The 14,450-nt window shown below is 40.2% G+C and overlaps 1 protein-coding gene across 3 annotated transcripts in view; it reads right to left on the bottom strand.

Moving 5' to 3' along the window:
* LOC123999078 (dual specificity tyrosine-phosphorylation-regulated kinase 1A-like) overlaps positions 1-10,753 on the bottom strand; it is a 59,132-nt gene extending 48,379 nt beyond the window's left edge. For all 3 annotated transcript variants that reach the window (XM_046304445.1, XM_046304446.1, XM_046304447.1), the window contains exon 1: positions 10,147-10,753. The gene's annotated coding sequence lies outside the window, so the exon portion shown is untranslated. The remainder of the gene's footprint in view (positions 1-10,146) is intronic.
* Positions 10,754-14,450: the final 3,697 nt, after the last annotated feature.

Below are 14,450 nucleotides of genomic sequence, written 5' to 3'. Positions count from 1 at the left end.
TTAATTTAACTAGGCAAGTCAGTTAAGAACACATTCTTATTTTCAATGAAGGCCTAGGAACGGTGGGTTAACTGCCTTGTTCAGGGGCAGAACGACAGATTTTTACCTTGTCAGCTCGGGGGATCCAATCTAGCAACCTTACAGTTAACTAGTCCAACGCTCTAACCACCTGCCTCACGAGGACCCCAGCTGTTACGCGAATGCAGTAAGAAGCCACGGTAGGTTGCTAGCTAGCATTGAACTTAATCATAATCACTAGTTATAACTACACATGGTTGATGATATTACTAGTTTATGTAGCATGTCCTACGTTGCATATAATCGACGAGGTGCGCATTTGCGAAAAAGGACTGTCGTTGCTCCAACATGTACCTAACCATAAACACCAATGCCTTTCTTAAAATCAATACACAGAAGTATACATTTTTAAACCTGCATATTTAGCTAAAAGAAATCCAGGTTACCAGGCAATATTAAACCAGGTGAAATTGTGTCACTTCTCTTGCATTCATTGCACGCAGAGTCAGGGAATATGCAACAGTTTGGGCCGCCTGGCAGAATTTTAGGGAATTATGACAGAGCATTGAAGGTTGTGCAATGTAACAGGAATATTTAGACTGATGGATGCCACCCGTTAGATAAAATACAGAACGGTTCCGTATTTCACTGAAAGACCATATTAATGACCAAAGGCTTGTATTTCTGTGTGTTATTATATTATAATTAAGTATATGATTTGATATTTGATAGAGCAGTCTGACTGAGCGATGGTAGGCTGCAGCAGGCTCGTAAGCATTCATTCAAACAGCACTTTTGTGCGTTTTGCCAGCAGCTCTTCGTAAGCACAGCCATGTTTATGACTTCAAGCCTATTAGCCCAATGGCTGGTGTAACCGATGTGAAATGGTTAGCTAGTTATGTTTCAAATGTCACTCGCTCTGAGACTTGGAGTAGTTATTCCCCTTGCTCTGCAAGGGCCGCGGATTTTGTGGAGCGATGGGTAACGCTGCTTCGAGGGGCGCGGATTTTGTGGAGCGATGGGTAACGCTGCTTCGAGTGTGGCTGTTGTCGATGTGTTCCTGGTTCGAGCCCAGGTAGGGGCGAGGAGAGAGACGGAAGCTATACTGTTACACTGGCAATACTAAAGTGCCTATAAGAACTTCCAATCGTCAAAGGTATAGGAAATACAAATGGTATAGAGAAAGTCCTATAAATACTATATTAACTACAACCTAAAACCTCTTAACTTCTTAAGATATAGGGGACGCTTGCGTTCCACTTGGCCAAAAGCCAGGGAAAATGCAGCGCGGCAAATTCTAATAAAATTATATAAAAATCTAACTTTCATTAAATCACACATGTAAGATACTAAATTAAAGCTACACTCGTTGTGAATCCAGCAACATGTCAGATTTTAAAAAGGCTTTTCGGCAAAAGTATAAGAAGCTATTATCTGATGATAGCACAACAGTAAACAAAGAGAGTAGCATATTTTAAACCCTACAGGCGCTACACAAAACACAGAAATAAAATATAAAACATGCCCTACCTTTGATGAGCTTCTTTTGTTGGCACTCCAATATGTCCCATAAACATCACAATTGGTCCTTTTGTTTGATTAATTCCGCCCATATATATCCAAAATATCCATTAATTTGGCGCGTTTGATCCAGAAACAAAAAAACGTTTCAAATTTGCGCAACGTCACTACAAAATATTTCAAAAGTTGCCAGTAAACTTTGCCAAAACATTTCAAACTACTTTTGTAATACAACTTTAGGTATTTTTAAACGTTAATAATCAATCAAATTGAAGACGGGTCTATCTGTGTTCAATACAGGAAGACAACAAACCAATGCTACTTTTCAAGTCTTGCGTAACTCTCAACAGTGTTACCCAGTTCCTAAATGGCCGTACTTCTTCATTGCACAAAGGAATAACCTCAACCAAATTCCAAAGACTGGTGACATCCAGTGGAAGCAGTAGGAACTCAAACAAGTGCCTAAGAAATATAGTTTCCCAATGAGAACACACTGAACAGACAGAGACCTAAAAAAAAAAACATCTGAACGGTTAGTCCTCGGGGTTTTGCCTGCTACATAAGTTATGTTATACTCACAGACATGATTCAAACGGTTTTCGAAATTTCAGAGTGCTTTCTATCCAAATCTACTATTAATATGCATATCTTGTATTCTTGGCATGAGTAGCAGGAAGTTGAAATTGGGCACGCTATTTATCCAAAAGTGAAAATGCTGCCCCCTATACCTTAAGAAGTTAACTTGGAATATTGAAGACTCATGTTAAAATGAACCACCAACTTTCATATGTTCTCATGTTCTGAGCAAGATACTCAAACATTAGCTTTTTTACATGGCACCTATTGCACTTTTACTTTCTTCTCCAACACTTGTTTTGCATTATTTAAACCAAATTGAACATGTGTAATTATTTATTTGAGGCCAAATTGAATTTTATTGATGTATTATATTAAGTTAAAATAAGTGTTAATTCAGTATTGTTGTAATTGTCATTATTACAAATAAATAAAATAAAATAAAATATATATATATATAAAATATCGGCCGATTATTCGGTATCGGCTTTCTTTGGTCCTCCAATAAATCGGTCGACCTCTAGTATAAATATTCACTTACGTTAGATGATCTTCATCAGAATGCACTCCCAGGAATCGCAGTTCCACAATAAATGTTAGTTTTGTTTGATAATGTCCATCATTTATGTCCAAATAGCTTCTTTTGTTCGGGCGTTTGGTAAACAAATCCAAAAGCGCGTTCAGTTCCAGCCGAACGTCGGACAAAAAGTTCCGTTACAGCCCATAGAAACGTGTCAAACTAAGTTTAGAATCAATCTTTAGGATGTTTTTATCAAAAATCTTCATTAATATTCCAACCGGAGAATTCCTATGTCTGTATAAAAGCAATGGGATGAGAGCTAACTCTCTCGTGACCGTGCCTCAGAGCCTGTGGCACTCTGCCAGACACCTGACTCATTCCTCTCTTATTCAGTCCCACTTCACAGTAGAAGCCTCAAACAACGCTACAAAATCAGAAAAATACCAAGCGCACATCTCCAACAACTAAACAAGTTCAAGTCGAGCAGTCATTTGAAAGAGTAAGAACATTTCAGCGAGACAACTGAAAGGCAAAATCCATTAACGCCAAGATAATGGAATCCATTGCCCTTGACAATCAACCGTCCTCTGTCGTGGATGATATTGGCTTTCGCCGACTGGTCGAGCCCTGGTACACACTATTTTTCTGATTTGCCCCCACCAGTTACACAGTATTGTTGAAATGTACATCTATGAACTACTTGCTATGGGCGTCACTGCTATTAGCTTCACGGCTGACATTTGGACCAGCGATGTCAGCCCCATGCGCAAGAGGAGTCTGACAGCACAGTGGGTCGACTAGGATTTCGTACTGATGAAAGCCGTATTACATGCTCAGGAATGTGCTGGTTCTCATACAGCTGCTGCCATTTCAATGGCATTTGAGAACATGTTTGAAACATGGACACACTCCTAGCGCCATTCGAACAACTGACTTGAGAAATAAGCTAATCAACTGTGTCTGCAGCAGACGTGATACCCTCTATCATGGCATTGAAACGCCTGCTCAACAAAACTGCCGACACAGACTGTGGGGTTAAAAGTTACAAAAGTACTCAAGGCTGTGGACAAGCGATTCAGTGGCATTCTCTCTGAGCCTCTTTACTGTGTCACCACCATGCTCGATGCTAGGTACAAGGACCACTACTTCGATGTAGAGAAGAAACGGGGTTTATGTGAAATGTAACACAGCTGGACATACAGTGCACAGTGAGAGTGTACACAGAGGAAGAGAGGCCACGGACAGACAGAGCTGAGACTTCACTGCTTGACATGTATAATGAAATCGTGGTTGAGAATAAAACGACTTATTATTTAACCAGGCAAGTCAGTTAACCTGTTGTCACTAGGGGGCAGTATTTTCATTTTTGGAAAAATAACATTCCCAAAGTAAAACGGGATATTTTGTCAGGACAAGATGCTAGAATATGCATATAATTGACTGCTTAGGATAGAAAACACTAAAGTTTCCAAAACTGTAAAAATATTGTCTGTGAGTATAACATAACTGATATTGCAGGCGAAAGCCTGAGAAACATCCAATCCGGAAGTGACTCATGTTTTGAATGCTCTGTGTTCCGATGCGTCTTTATTGAGCAGTGAAAGGGGTATCAACCAGATTCCTTTTTCTACGTATTCCCCAAAGTGTCTACAGCATTGTGACGTAGTTTCACGCCTTTATGTTGAAGAATACTCGTAAGCGGCTACATTTCGGAAGTGGTCACCTGATGGCTCTCAGAGTGATTCTTGCGTAAAATACAGAGGTAGCCATTTTTCCTATCGCTCCTACTGAAAAACCAATTGTCCCGGTGGATATATTATTGAATACATATTTGAAAAACACCTTGAGGATTGAGTATAAACAACATTTGCCATGTTTCTGTTGATATTATGGAGCTAATTTGGAATATTTTTCGGCGTTGTCGTGAACAAACGGAGCTATTTCACCTACAAAAAAATAATATTTTTGGAAAAAAGGAACATTTGCTATCTAACTGAGATCATGAGTGAAAACATCCGAAGCTCATCAAAGGTAAACAATTTAAGTTGATTGCTTTTCTGATTTTCGTGACTAAGTTACCTGCTGCTAGCTGGACATAATGTTATGCTATGCTATGCTATCTATAAACTTACACAAATTATTGTATTGCTTTGGCTGTAAACCATATTTTGATAATCTGAGATGACAGGGTGATTAACAAAAGGCTAAGCTGTGATTTTCATGAATAGGAATATTTTCCAGTAATATTTATGTCCTTTGCGTTATGCTAATTAGTGTCAGATGATGACAATGATCCCGTTCACGGGATGGGAGTTACAACAAGTTAAGAACACATTCTTATTTTCAAAGACGACCTAGGAACGGTGGGTTAACTGCCTCCTTAAGGGGCAGAAAGACAGATTTTCACCTTGTCAGCTCGGGGCATCCAATCTTGCAACCTTAAGGTTAACTAGTCCAACGCAATAACGACCGTTGCACTCCACAAGGAGACTGACAGCCTGTTACGCGAATGCAGTAAGCCACGGTAAGTTGCTAGCTAGCATTAAACGTATCTTATAAAAAACAATCAATCAATCATAATTACTAGTTAACGACACATGGTTGATGATATTACTAGATATTATCTAGCGTGTCCTGAGTTGCGTATAATCTGACTGAGCATACAAGTATCTAAGTATCTGACTGAGCAGTGGTAGGCAGAAGCAGGCGCGTAAACATTCATTCAAACAGCACTTTCATGCGTTTTGCCAGCAGCTCTTCGTTGTGCGTCAAGCATTGCGCTGTTTATGACTTCAAGCCTCAACTCCCGAGATGAGGCTGGTGTAACCTAAGTGAAATGGCTGGCTCGTTAGCACACGCTAATAGCGTTTCAAACGTCACTCGCTCTGAGCCTCAGGGTGGTTGTTTCCCTTGTTTCTCTCCTTCCAGACTCATATCAAACATCTCCAATCGAAAATCAAATCAAGAGTCGGCTTTCTATTCCGCAACAAAGCCTCCTTCACTCACGCTGCCAAGCTTACCCTAGTAAAACTGACTATTCTACCGTTCCTCGACTTCGGCGATATCATCTACAAAACTGCTTCCAACACTCTACTCAGCAAACTGGATGCAGTTTATCACAGTGCCATCCGTTTTGTCACTAAAGCACCTTATACTACCCACCACTGCGACTTGTATGCTCTAGTCGGCTGGCCCTCGCTACATATTCGTCGCCAGACCCACTGGCTCCAGGTCATCTACAAGGCCATGCTAGGTAAAGCTCCGCCTTATCTCAGTTCACTGGTCACGATGGCAACACCCATCCGTAGCACGCGCTCCAGCAGGTGTATCTCACTGATCATCCCTAAAGCCAACACCTCATTCGGCCGCCTTTTGTTCCAGTACTCTGCTGCCTGTGACTGGAACGAATTGCAAAAATCGCTGAAGTTGGAGACTTTTATCTCCCTCACCAACTTCAAATATCAGCTATCTGAGCAGCTAACCGATCGCTGCAGCTGTACATAGTCTATTGGTAAATAGCCCACCCATTTTCACCTACCTCATCCCCACAGTTTTTATTTATTTACTTTTCTGCTCTTTTGCACACCAATATCTCTACCTGTACATGATCATCTGATCATTTATCACTCCAGTGTTAATCTGCAATATTGTAATTATTCGCCTACCTCCTCATGCCTTTTGCACACATTGTATATAGACTCCCCTTTTTTTCTACTGTGTTATTTACTTGTTAATTGTTTACTCCATGTGTAACTCTGTTCACACTGCTATGCTTTATCTTGGCCAGGTCGCAGTTGCAAATGAGAACTTGTTCTCAACTAGCCTACCTGGTTAAATAAAGGTGAAATTAAAAATAAAATAAAAAATTAAAAGTATAACAGAACTCATATGGCATGCAAAAACCTGAGAAAAAAATCCAACCAGGAAGTGGGAAATCTGAGGTTTGTAGGTTTTCAAGTCTTTTGCCTATCCAAGATTTAGTGTAAATTTGGTCCGATTGCACTTCCTAAGGCTTCCACTAGATGTCAACAGTCTTTAGAACATTGTTTCAGGCTTCTACTGTGAATGGGGGGGGGGTGAATAAGAGCTGTTTGACTAAGAGGTCTGGCAGAATGCCATGAGCTAAATCATGCGAACGGCCGTGAGAGCAAGCTGCATTCCTTTTCATTTCTAAAGACAAAGGAATTGTCCGGTTGAAGCATTATTGAAGATTACTGAAGATTATGTTAAAAACATCCTAAAGATTGATTCTATACATCGTTTGACATGTTTCTACGAACTGTAATATAACTTTTTTTACTTTTCGTCTGGACTAAGTGCCTGCGCCTCGTGAATTTGGATTCGTGAACTAAACGCGCGAACAAAAAGGAGGTATTTAGACATAAATTATGGACTTTATCGAACAAAAACATTTATTGTGGAACTGGGATTCCTGGGAGTGCATTCCGATGAAGATCAAAGGTAAGTGAATATTTATAATGCTATTTCTGACTTCTGTTGACTCCACAACATGGCGGGTATCTGTATGTCTTGTTTTTGGTCTCTGGGCGCTGTTCTCAGATTATTGCACGGTGTGCTTTTTTAAAATCTGACACAGCGGTTGCAATAAGGAGAAGTATATCTTTAATTCCATGTATAACACGTGTATTTTCATCAACATTTATTATGAGTATTTCTGTAAATTGATGTGCCTCTGCAACATCACGGGATGTTTTGGAAGCAAAACATTACTGAACATAACGCACCAATGTAAACTGAGATTTCTGGTTATAAATATGAACTTTATCGAACAAAACATACATGTATTGTGTAACATGAAGTCTCATGAGTGTCATGTGATGAAAATCATCAAAGGTTAGTGATTAATTATCTCTATTTCTGCTTTGAGATTCCTCTCTTTGGTTGGAAAAATTGCTGTGTATTTCTGTGACTAGGTGTTGACCTAACATAATCACATGGTATGCTTTCATCGTAAAACCTTTTTGAAATCGGACAAACCTTTTTGAAATCGGACACTGTGGTGGGATTAACAACAAGTTAAAATGGTGTATAATACTTGTATGATTGAAGAATTTTAATTATGAGATTTGTTGTTTGAATTTGGCGCCCTGCACTTTGACTGGCTGTTGTCAAATCGATCCCGTTAACGGGATTTCACACGTAAGAAGTTTTAAGAACAAATTCTTATTAACAATGACAGCCTACCCTGGCCAAATCCAGACGACGCTGGGCCAATTGTGCGCTGCCCTATGGGACTCCCAATCACGGCCGGATGCGATACAGACTGGATTCGAACCAGGGACTGTAGTGACATCTCTTACACTGAGATGCAGTGCCTTAGACCGTTGTGTCCGTGTGTGTGTTGTTTAACTACTTAAATGTTCTAGAATACTTAAAAGGGAGCTAAAATATTGGATATCGGTATCGCCCAAATATGTAATATCGGCGCATCCCTACTTTCAATACAATTAGGCTTAGCCTATAGCGTCACAAGAGAACACTGATTGACCCACCAGACAGACTTCAAACTAAGGCCAATTTGAGATCTATCCATACCATTTGTAAACTTTACTATAGAAAAGGTGCTTTGCCATTGCTGTGCATGACTCTTGTAGCTGTTATAGTAGGCCTAAATTAGCAACTCGCTGATTCAACCATGAGGTTGATATGATATTATGTACTAAAAGAGACCAAGAGAGTGACTATGAACTGAAAACTTCTCCTGGTGAGCAGGTGCTACTACATAACAATGATCAATTGACTGTAAATGTAAAAATATGGGCCTTATCCAATACTTTTGAAGAGGAATTTTAACAACAAGTTACATTGTCCTAAAAAAAGTTACATTTCTGACTTGATCAACAACAAAAAGCCTTCAAGCTCTCTACAAAAACTCAGTTATTTAACCCAACAAAAACATACTAGTGCCTGCTATGTATGAATTTCATTCACAAAGTCATGGGTACTTGCATGACAGCAGAGGCGGTCTACCTCATGTGAGTTCTCAAATTAATAAGTTTAGTTTCCCCCACTGAACTTGATGCTTCAGTCAATGAATACTTTTGTCAACAAGTGTATCATGTACTGTGATCTGGAACTTAAATTAAACTGTTCATGTCAGCCACAAAATTCCTTATTCAATTTCAATTTGTAAATAACCAAGTCAGTGGCTAACATCAGCCCAACTGAACCATGACCATGATTACACTAGGGTCAACATGTTAGCTAGCGAACTTCATCAGCAGACATACTAGGTCAACGTGAGCATATTAGCATTAGTTAGCTAGTTGATAACACAGTATCAAGAATGAATCTGTTGACGTAGATAAGCTCCCCATCCTTATGACTAGCTGTTAGCTGACTATCAATCAATGCTTGCATCTCTTTGGAAACTGATGACTTGTCAAGTTAGCAGGTGTTTGCTAGCTGGAAGGCAACATATGATTGGTATCGCCTCTATTGAACCCAGCTGCCTGGGGTGGAGTTACTCTTTGTAGCCAGCTTACCCTATCAATCATGTTACTAAAGCAACAAGATCATCAACACAACGGGCCCTGCTAATGTTAGCTAGCTAACATTAACCAAGTTGGAATGATGCATTAACAAACAGTAGAGAAGCAATAGGTAGCTAGTAGCCTCCGCCAAGTCCCCAACAACCGGATGTTCAGGTTTTCAGGGACCATTAAGAGAGCCTGTGACGCGAGTTCCGCTTTTTGAAGTTTTGAAGGCAATACTCCATCCTAACTCCTCCACATTTACTGGATTGGTTGAACAGTACAGAAGAGAACCTCCCCCGAGAGTATTTCTTCTTCTTGTCAAGACCAGTATATATATAGCGATCTAGTTTCACGCCTGCTACGCTTTCACACGCTACTATCTATGTAGCTAAATTTAGCTAGGTAAATAGCAAACTAACGTTACTTACCCAAAAAACGTTATGACCTAACTAGTTAATCTAATATATCTTGCTAAAACAGCAAAGGTCCAGCTAGCAAGCAACACTGCCTTCCACTGAATTACATTAAAGGCAAGATGCTACTGTAGGTAGTTAGCTAAGTTTTCATATCTATCCATGTTAGCCAGCTGCATTGAATAAAGGTTAGCTAGATTGTTAGCTAACGTTACTGGAATGGAGTACGGCTAGGGTTCTAGCTAGCTAACGTTAAGTTAACTGTGGCAAGGGAAAGTTAGCTAACAAATACACCAACATGGCCTAAGCAGTTACAGTAGCGAGTTACCGTTAAACTTAGCAATGCTATTAACGATTCATATTGTTAACTAGGCCTGTTGTTACGCGTTACTGCTTGTCATCGTATTGTCAATATGTGGGTGCACGTTTTCCCACCAAAAATAAGAAACATTATAGAACGTTGAATGGTCATGTCATTACCAGTTAACGTTAGCTAGCTAGCTAGTTTGTGTGTGAGCCCATTAGACCATTACAATGGTAACGTTAGCACTGTAACTGGCTAGTATGGCTAGCTACAGTTAGAACGAGAGTACAAACTTACCTTTGTCGCTGCCTGTCAGTCTTCCTATTCCAGAAAAATATCCTCATTTACAATCCCCAATGCCTTACGGCGAATTATTGAATACAGTCTCTTCTCCATGGAGCCCCCCCAGATTTCCCAACGTACAACCCTCACTCCTCTGAGTAGATGTCAATTCTGTTTCCAAATCAACAGCGCCTCTCCGTCAACAGCAGAAACTTACTGTATTCGATCTGACCATAGATAAACCAACATTTCGATGTAGGCATGTACACCATTAACTGGTCGATACTTCCATTTCAGCAAGAGTAGCGTTGCTTCCCAAGCATTTTTTTATACGGAAAAAACTTGAAGACCCTGTTTTCTTGAAGAAACCTTTTTTTGTAAATGTCACAAAATGGCGCGCGTTCCAAACCTGCGCAGCGTACCGGCCCGGCGGAAGACCATATAAACTACAGTAAACCAATGTACTCAGTAAGCGCCGTTGTAAGCACATCTACCGACCCCTTTCATTATATTAACCAATTTATGTCTGGGCATAAGTTTCAATGTACATGTCATTGCTATGATCAGTGGATTTACTATTCCGGGAAGAAGGTACATTTTTTGGGAAAAACGAAAGTGGCTAACAAAATGGAGGCTGAATAAGAACGTTACCATGACGACTGTCTATCAAACGAAGAAGTTCCCGTATGGACCAATGACGCAGAAAAAGACCGTGCAGTTGTCATAGAAACTGCCAATCAAAATATTTGAAAGGGGGCGGGTCATAGGAGTGGTTGTGGGAGCGAAACCAGAGATACTCCTTTCGTTATTCTCTCTGGCTAAACTCCTTGACGCGAGAAAGTGTTCGGTTGGGTCACCATCGAACGGGGGAAACAACACCTGGGACATCATTCATTACCTACCCAACAATGCTGAGTGTACAAAAACTAGATTAGATGTCTAACCCTTCTTTTTACGGTCTATGGTCTAACACTATGGGGAGTCAGTCAACAGGGGAACCGCTGCAGCCTGATCTCATAGCATTTTGTATTATTCTGTACACTATACTATCCAAACACTATAAAGTATGATACAGTAAATTTAAGTTTCGTCAGTAGCGGTGGCGTGGGCAAAATCACAGGGAAAGCCAAGCCAGGGGGAAAAAAAGATCATATTACAAGCTGTGTTGTGATAATTGCATTGTTTGCTCTATAATCCTGTTAGTTCATGTGCATTGACACAGTGATATATAGGCCTAAAGCCGGGACAATAAGAATAATAAAGAATACATTCAACCACATATTTATTTCATAAATCCGGAGATCAACATCTGTCCTGTTAAGTCCACAATACATATTGCATGTAACAAACAGTTACAGTTGAAGTTGGATGTTTACATACACCTTAGCCAAATACATTTAAACTCAGTTTTTCACAATTCCTGACATTCAACCCGAGTAAAAATTCCCTGTCCTAGGTCAGTTAGGACCACTTTATTTTAAGAATGTGAAATGTTAGAATAATAGTGCAGAGAATGATTTCTTTCATCTTTTATTTCTGAACAGCTATTTTCAGGTCTCGGATCGGGTTCAAGTCCGGGCTTTGGCTGGGCCACTCAAGGACATTCAGAGACTTGTCCCAAAGCCACTCCTGCATTGTCTTGGCAATGTGCTTAGGGTCGTTGTCCTGTTGGAAGGAGAACCTTTGCCTAAGTCTAAGGTCCTGAGCACTGCAGAGATGGTTGTGCTTCTGGAAGGTTCTCCCATCTCCACAGAGGAACTCCGTCAGAGTGACCATCGGGTTCTTGGTCACCACCCTGACCAAGGCCCTTCTCCTCCGATTGCTCAGTTTGGCCGGGCGGCCAGCTATAGTAAGAGTCATGGAGGTTCCAAACTTATTACATTTAAGAATGATGGAGGCCACTGTGTTCTTGGGGACCTTCAATGCTGCAGACATTTTTCGGCACCCTTCGCCAGATCTGTGCCTCGACACAATTCTGTTGCTCTGACATGCTCTGACATGCACTGGCAACTGTGGGACCTTAGATAGACAGGTGTGTGCCTTTCCAAATCATGTCCAATCCATTGAATTTACCACAGGTGGACTCCAATCAATGAATACTGAATACTTATGTAAATACGTTTTTTATTTTTAATACATTTGCAAAAATGTCTAAAAGCCTGTTTTCACTTTGTCATTATGGGGTATTGTGTGTAGATTGATGAGGCACATTTTTAATGTAACGAAATGTGGAAAAGGGGAAGGGGTCTGAATACTTTCCGAATGCACTGTCCATTCAGCCTTTTGTGAATATAAGGACATTTACGATAGATAAATGCAAGATAAATTATTTAGTATGTTTTTTCCCCCTTTTTTCTATTTTTTTTTGTGGAAGACCTCTTCCCTTGGCATCACTGAATACACGCCACTGCATTTCATATAGTATGTTTTAATTTGAGAATGTCCATCACCCATTTTGTATGATATGTTACAAATTTGCAAAATGTACAATATGTTACGAATTTTAAAAACATAGCTTTTGATATGTTACGAATTCTAGTTAGGTGGATAACGTTAGCTAGATAGCTAATGTTAGCTAGGCTAGGGGTTAAGGTTAGAGTTAAGTTTAGGAGTTAGGTTAAAGGGTTTAGGTTTGGGGAAGGGTTTTAGGGGAAGGATTAGCTAACATGCTAAGTAGTTGCAAAGTAACTAAAAGTGTTTTAAAAGTTGCTAATTAACTAAAATGCTGAAGTTGTCTGTGATGAGATTTGTACTTGCAACCTTTGGGTTGCTACAGGTCCATGTTATATTCCCGACCAAATACCTTACATTTTCATTTTTGTCTTCAGTAACCATCCGTCTTATGTAACCATACATAATTTAACATACACTATATTTACAAAAGTATGTGGATACATACCCCTTCAAATTAGTGGATTCAGCTATTTCAACCACACCCGTTGCAGACAGGTGTATAAAATCAAGCAGACAGCCATGCAATCTCCATTGACAAATATTGGCAGTAGAATGGCCTTATGGAAGAGCTCAGTGACTTTCAATGTGGCACCGTCATAGGATGCCACCTTTCTAACAAGTCAGTTTGTCAAATTGTTGCCCTGCTAGAGCTGCCCCGGTCAACTATAAGTGCTGTTATTGTGAAGTGGAAAAGTCTATGAGCAACAACGGCTCAGCCTCGGTGTGGTAGGCCACACAAGCTCGCAGAACGGAACCGCGGAGTGTTGAAACGCGCAGTGTGTAAAAAAAATTGTCTGTAACACTCACTATAAAGGTCCAAACTGCCTCTGGAACCAACGTCAGCACAATAACTGTTCGTCTGGAGCTTCATGAAATGGGTTTCCATGGCTGAGCAGCCATACACAAGCCTATGATCACCATGCGCAATGCCAAGCATCGACTAGAGTGGTGTAAAGCTCGCCGCCATTGGACTCTGGAGCAGTGGAAACGCGTTCTCTGGAGTGATTCATTATGCTTTACCATCTGGCAGTCCGACGGACAAATCTGGGTTTGGCGGATGCCAGGAGAACGCTACCTGCCCGAATGCAGAGTGCCAATTGTAATGTTTGGTGGAGAAGGAATAATGGTCTGGGACAGGCAAATACAGGTCACCTTGGCCTAGAGAGATTTACACTTTTATCAAAACGTCACGCCAGGGTAAGCCTACACGAAACACAGCCCTTATTTTAAGTGTTTCAAAAATCCCTTATGGGAAAAATGAATGGTGGAAAACAATTGGAACCATTTCCCTGTTTGACCACTAGGTTTATGGGTATTATGACTCATACTGTGGTCATTCACGATTGGCAGTGACGATGGCCTATTTTGAAAATTAGGTATGTCTTATATGGTGTTTGAGGGTATAAAAAATTGAAACATTTCTTTGACATTATGTGTGGGCATAGGCAGACATTGCAGTTGGGGGTAGCATTTTATGCATATTTTAGAATAATATTGATTAGGCTAAACAGTCGGTTCAAAACTTTGATTGAGAAATTAAGTAATAAATAAATTGTGTTCCTGCACTGAAATAAAAATGTGCACTACACTACTGGATAAGATTGTTGCTCATGGAGCATTTCTCAGTTACATTCTTAAAGTATCAATGGATAATAATTTAAAAGTTTAAAAAAATGGGTGTACCCTCTCCCCCTCTCTCTCTCTTTATTCTCTAATCCCCTCTCTTTATCTCTCCTCTCTCTCTTTCTTACTCTCTCTATTCTCTAATCTCCTCTCTCAATCACTCTCTCCTTCCTCTCTTTCTCCCTCCTCTTTATATTACAGAGGATGGAACACAGTGTTTTTGTGTAACTACAGGGAGAAAA

Source organism: Oncorhynchus gorbuscha, linkage group LG16 (genome assembly GCF_021184085.1).
Source record: "Oncorhynchus gorbuscha isolate QuinsamMale2020 ecotype Even-year linkage group LG16, OgorEven_v1.0, whole genome shotgun sequence".
Lineage (NCBI taxonomy): Eukaryota > Metazoa > Chordata > Actinopteri > Salmoniformes > Salmonidae > Oncorhynchus > Oncorhynchus gorbuscha.
This window is presented reverse-complemented; position numbering and strand designations above follow the sequence as displayed.